The sequence below is a fragment of the Ipomoea nil genome, unplaced genomic scaffold, assembly GCF_001879475.1.
Source record: "Ipomoea nil cultivar Tokyo-kokei standard unplaced genomic scaffold, Asagao_1.1 scaffold3084, whole genome shotgun sequence".
NCBI lineage: Eukaryota > Viridiplantae > Streptophyta > Magnoliopsida > Solanales > Convolvulaceae > Ipomoea > Ipomoea nil.
This window is the reverse complement of record NW_017619512.1, coordinates 1,141,520-1,148,366: the sequence shown is the minus strand read 5'-3', so window position 1 is coordinate 1,148,366 and position 6,847 is coordinate 1,141,520.

The window sequence follows — 6,847 nt, the reverse complement described above, 5'->3', positions numbered from 1 at the left end:
ATGCCACACCCATAAGGCTACGGTTGCACAGGCTAAGTCTACAAATTCATCATAACATAACAACTGTCTAAGGCACACAAGCCGCAATCTAAGGCACACATGCCAACATCTAAACAAAAGGAATGCAAGGCTATGCTAACTAGTTCCACAAGAGCGCTCTTCGATCTAAACAAAACCAGTAAAGACAAGGGATAACACCCGGTCAGCGAATAATGCTAGTAACCCACCGATACACGTTAAGTATCAATATATATAGATATTGGAAAACCATTTGAGACTGAGGGAATACAGTATATAGCATTTGAAAACCAAGAGATGAGACAACAATCAACATATCACGCTCTCAACAAAGATCAAGACCAACAACTTCAATCAAAGCAATAGAGACCACAAACAACAAGTGACAACCACAACTCTAGATGCAACCTACCATTCACAAGATAGAGTTCATCATAGATATGCTCATAAACAGGAAATACAACAATCACATAATGACAAGATTCACATTTCAAGTTCAAAGTTCCAAGTTCCAACCTTATGCCCTGTTCTAACCTTATGGCTACCCCTGACCTTATAACTAGTTCCAACCATTACCTCCTAGTGCTACCCTGTACTTCTGAGTGCAACCTTATTCCGCCTGGGACCATCGTCCCCCACCAATCTTTACCACCAATCTCATAGTATTACCACCGATATCTCAGTACAAGAGGGTACCATTATACAATCACAATATTACCACCGATCTCGTGAGCAAAGCTCAATAATATTACCACTAATCTCATTCATAGTTACACATAGTCATCATCATCAAGAAGATTAAGGCTCATCAATAGCCCAATCAAGTATCAACAAAGGGTACAACGATTTGTACAAGATCACACCATAAGAATCAACCAAGAGATTTCAATGAAGATATGAAGCAATACTCATCAACAATGGACTACAATCTAATACCAATATGATTGGCAACACGAGTTGCCAACCCTCAACAAGAATGAACAAACCATACATACTAGCTTAGTCCAACGAATCACAAGGTTGGACCCTTAGCACGATTCAAGACACTCGTGGTCCTGCCCGCGGGGTACAACCCTTCACAACCACGTTCCCCGTGGGTGGGGCGGGGTGTAGGCCCACTGCCCGTCCTTCCGCCCGCGGGGTACACCTCTGTACTCCACATTTTCCCTTCAGGGAAATTCATCTCTAAGGTCAAGTTCAAGTCCAAGACACCCAAAACCTCACATGCAACAAAGATATGACTTGAACCCAAGAATAACTCAAAGAAAGGCATTCAAGAACCCTAAATACAAGCTCTAAACATGCATTATTACAAGATCATGCATCAAATCACTCACAACATCAAGAATCATCAAACAGAAGCCAATAATCATTCATAGCAATAGAAAATAGGTTTTGTATAGCATGGGTTACCTTTGTAGAACGAAAACCTCTTTCTTCTTACCCTCCTAAGCCTCTCCTTGAAGCTCTTTCTCACCCAACACTTCTTACACAACCAAACCACAAAGAAAACACCAAAATAAGATAAAGATACCTTAAAGCTAACTAAAAACACTAAACAACTTAAGATCTTACCATTTCCTATGCTAGAGAGGTAGAAAGGTGGAATATTTAGGTGGAACTTTGCAAAGATAGATAACTCTTCTTCTAGCTTGGAGAGAAAGCTAAGATTTCTTTTAGAGAGAAGGTGGAGTGTTTATGACTTGGCTAGCATGGGAAATGAGTGAAATGTCTTGCTAGGGAAAACTTGAGCATCAAACATGTGTGAAAGGTCCACTTTACCCTTACTAAAGTTAGGAAGACAAAAGGGTTGAGGTACAAAGCATATGGCAAAAGGTACACATGGTTGACTAAGGAGACTAGTCAAATTCTAGTCCCTCGACTATCAAGTTTCAGGATTTAGAAGGAAATTATCAAAGGAAAATTAGGATTAATTCCTCAATTAAGGGGTTAGATTTACGGGGTGTCACATCCCCCCTCCCCTAACAATAAGCTTCATCCCCGAAGCTTGGGCACAACGAGTTTAACAAAAGGCTAATGATGAACAAAATGTGACAAGAGAAAGCAAAGAGTGACAAATAAGAGTTCCAATCACAAGACTAAAGGCAAGGCTTCAAAGCACAAGAACTACTCCCAAGCAACTTAACAACTATCAAAACTAAGGCTAACAACCTTCCGGCTACACTAGACCTACACCACACTCAGACTTAGCACCAACTCAACAAAACAACTAAGCAAACGTCTACCAACAAGCCAACAACCAAAACAAGCAAGGAATGCAACGGGATTACCTCAAACTCTGGCCTAGGAGGAATCATCCTCCGAGTCCTCTGCATCTTCATTTGAATCTTCCTCCGCTCCACCTCGATTAGAACTGGCCTCCAGCACATCCAACCTTTGATTCACGGTGACCAGCTGAGCTTTCATGAAGGAAAAACCTTCTTCGATCATCCGGTTTTGCTGCTGCAGAAAGGGCCACCACACGCTCCTCATGGGTCATGGCATCGTGTTCCTTTTTCGTCCTCACCTCTTTCCTTCGCAAGCTCTCTTCACTCTCGGAATCACTTTCTTCCGCATCTTCCTCTTCTTCTTCTTCATCTCCTCCCAAGCTTTGCACTACCTAATTGAACTTCTTAACGGGAATCTCAAGCTATTCAACCAAAGAGCTCCTCTCGGCAGGGGATTTCTTTGCCACCTCCTCCAGGGTGATATAGTCATTATTCTCTAACTGGAACAGATTACAATTTCGAAGATTCACGGCATCTAATACCATTTCGCCAACGGGCTTGGGCACAGAGCCATCCACTTTAACCCCTTTCTTCATGAAAATCCAACTCAGAACCATACTATAGGGCAAGCTTTTACGGTTATGGTCTCTACAATAATCCATGTGCTGCAACATTAGGGAGGGCAAATTGAACTTTACTTTGTGCTTTAGGCAGAAGGCAAAAGTGCACTCCAACTTTCCCAACAGGCTACTATTGTGTTGTTAGGTAACAAGCAATCTGAGACAAGCATCACCAAAATCTTCTGTTCTGTAGAGAGCCACTTTCTTTCTGGCCTCGTGGCCTGGTTAAAACCACTTGTTCTACCTAGCAAGAAACTCAAATAATTCGGATACCCCATATTATTCGTCTCAATCCAAGAATCTCCACTGTACTGTGAGACCCCGGTGGTCGTCAAACTCAGGAGCTGTGCTAACCGTTTCTCAGTCAAAGAAATTTTTACACCTCCCACTTTCAAGGTAATTTCCAGTTTCCCTCCATCCTTAGTCACACTCATGTGACGATAAAACTCTTTTACTAGACTCGAGTAGGTCTCGTTTCTGACCGCAAGATACCCATCTAAAAATCCTTGATAATTCAACAAATCCAACAAAGAACTTGAAAAAGATTCAAGTTCAAAAGCTTTACCATCAAGAACCGAATAATAAGCATCCACCCATTCCACTCTTCTCGCGGTTTTTGACATTCTAGGCATGGTAGAATGAACCAAACTTTTCCTTTTCTTCTTTCCTCTCCTTTTTCTTTCTTCCCTTTTCTTCCCTCTTGGCTTGAGCTTCCCGGCGTAGCAGCGGTGAGGAGGAGCAGCGACGGCGGTTGGCAGCTTCCGGCTAGGCTGTGGCGACGGGCGGTGGAGGTCGACAGACAGATGGAGATCGACGGCCATAGGAGGGGGTTGGTTCTCGGCTGACACGGGTGGAAGAGAAGAGAGAAGAGAGAAGAGAGAGGAGGGTTTTGGGGAAAATTTGGGAAAAAATGAGATTTTAATTTGGGGATTTTTTTTTGGTAGGTTTAGAGGAAAAAGGTTAAGAGGAATTTAATTGGATAAAATTTCAAGGAACATAATTAATCTAGATGGTTTAAGAGATGGCTTGGAAATCTGGAGGCCTGGGTTTAAATCTCACTAGTAAAAATTAGATTTTTTCTAGCTTTTAAGGTTAACCCTTAAAGGATTTTCTAAAAATTAACCCATTCTAAGCTTAAGGTGAAAGAATAGGCTTTAGGTGACACAAAAGGTGAGGTCCTAATTTTATATATATATATATATATATATATATATATATATATATATATATATATATATATATATATATATATATATATATATATATATATATATATATATATATATATATATATATATATATATATATATATATATATATATATATATATATATATAATTCTTTTTTTTAAACTCCGGGATCTTTAAACTAAAGTTAACAACTCCAAAAGAACAATCAATCCACAAAGATAATTTTACTCAAAAGAAAGGTAGCAAGGGAAACACACGAAAATGGTACAACTCAAGGATAAAGAGGTAGGCACAAGAACGATACCTGCGGCCTCCTCCTCCAGTATGCCCTCAGCCTCAGCCAGCGACCTGCTCATCATGAACACCCTGCCCGAAGGCTTCGTCCCTCCTGAGCCACGGCTGGAACTCCCTCCTGGTAGTCCCCCAAGTCTGGTGCTAAACGGTAGAGCTCCCACATCGGACTAGAGGTGACACTCATAGGCTTTGTGACCTCTTCTTCCACACTTGAAGCAATGGAGCAGGTTACCTTGACAGTCCTTCAATCCCGATGTGGTCCTTTCCACATCTCCTACATCTGAAGGGTTTCCCTTTCGCTCTATTATCGGCCCGAGCCGACCCCTGAGTTTGAGAAGGAGCTGGTCTTGCCCTAAAATCTTGCCTCGGCCTCTTGAAACCTTGTGGCCCACTCCCTTCACCTCTTTTCCTAGCCAAACTCACTAGACCCTCTTTGTAGCTGCTGCACTCGATACAAATCCGCCGCACTCAAATAGGATTCATTGAGCGTCCTCGGCTTACTTACCGTCAAGGCCTTTCTTGCTTCATAGTTGAGTCCCGCAACGAACTTTTCCACCTTAGCCAACTCGGTGGGGACCAACATTCGCGCGAAGCGGGCCAACTCAAGGAAACGCTTGTGGTATTCTACCACCGTCGATGTCCCTTGCTTAAGGTGGAGGAACTCTTAATACATGGCCGCCCTCACGTGAGACGGGTAGAATCCCGCAGCTTATCCTTCAACGCCAACCAATCAAACCCTGGGTCTTCGAGGCACGCCGGGCCTTCATGCACCCACCAAAGATCCACCTCATGGCTGAAGTAGAATGTAGCTAACTCAACACGGTGGTCTTCCGGGCAACCCACAATCGCGAAAATCTTATCCAAGATCAAATCCATTCCTCAAGAAGGGCGGGGTCTTTTTCCCCAGCGAAGACAGGCGGTCGATGACCCGAAACTAGACGACCCACATCACGGTTCCCAACAGGTGGTGGCGAAGGATTGTTGTTGTTGTTGTGCAAGAGAGCGTTGCTTAGCGTCTGCATCGTCTGAGTCAAGTGCTGAAGATTCTGTGCCAACTGCTCATTTGTAGGCGTCTCCAGTGTCCGAGCTCGGTGGCGAGGCGGTGCCATTGCAAGATTCTACAGAAACAACATGGTTACAGCAAAACACAGGGAAGCTGCGCACCCTTACCCAGCGCTTAAAACAAGAGAGCTAAGACTAAGCAAGAACAACAAGACAAGCACAGCAAACGATAAAGGAAACTCACACCTCGCCGCGCGTCCTAAGCATCTTAAGTCCTAACACTTAGGTACTTAGAGGTCAACTTAGAATCTTAGATCATACTTAACTCCTTAAAATTCAACACCTAACACCCTAGGCTCAAACCTAGGCTCTGATACCAACTGTAACACCCCCCCAAATTTACCAACAATTTAAAAGCTTAAGTAAGAGATTAACAGTCTAATCATCAAGCATAAGAAAAGTGGAAGCTAACATAATTCGGGAAAGTGCTATGCCACACCCATAAGGCTACGGGTGCACAGGCTAAGTCTACAAATTCATCATAACATAACAACTGTCTAAGGCACACAGGCCGCAATCTAAGGCACACAAGCCAACATCTAAACAAAAGGAATGCAAGGCTACGCTAACTAGATCCACTAGCGCGTTCTTCGATCTAAACAAAACCTGTAAAGGCAAGGGATAACACCTGGTCAGCGAATAATGCTAGTAACCCACAAATACGCGTTAAGTATCAATATATATAGATATTGGAAAACCATTTGAGACTGAGGGAATACAGTATATAGCATTTGAAAACCAAGAGATGAGACAACAATCAACATATCACGCTCTCAATAAAGATCAAGAACAACAACTACAATCAAAGCAATAGAGACCACAAACAACAAGTGACAACCACAACTCTAGATGCAACCTACCATTCACAAGGTAGAGTTCATCATAGATATGCTCATAAGCAGGAAATGCAACAATCACATAATGACAAGATTCACATTTCAAGTTCAAAGTTCAAAGTTCCAACCTTATGGCTACCCTCGGCCTTATAACTAGTTCCAACCATTACCTCCTATTGCCAACCTGTACTTCTGAGTCCAACCTTATTCCGCTTGGGACCGTCGTCCCCCACCAATCTTTACCACCAATCTCATAGTATTACCACTGATCTGTCAGTACACGTGGGTACCATTATACAATCACAATATTACCACCGATCTCGTGAGCAAAGCTCAATAATACTACCACTAATCTCATTCATAGCTACACATAGTCATCATCATCAAGAAGATTAAGACTCATCATTAACCCAATCAAGTATCAACAAAGGGTACAACGATTTGTACAAGATCACACCATAAAAATCAACCAAGAGATTTCAATGAAGATATGAAACAATACTCAACAACAATGGACTACAATCCAATACCAATATGATTGGCAACACGAGTTGCCAACCCTCAACAAGAAGGAACAAACCATACATACTAGCATAACA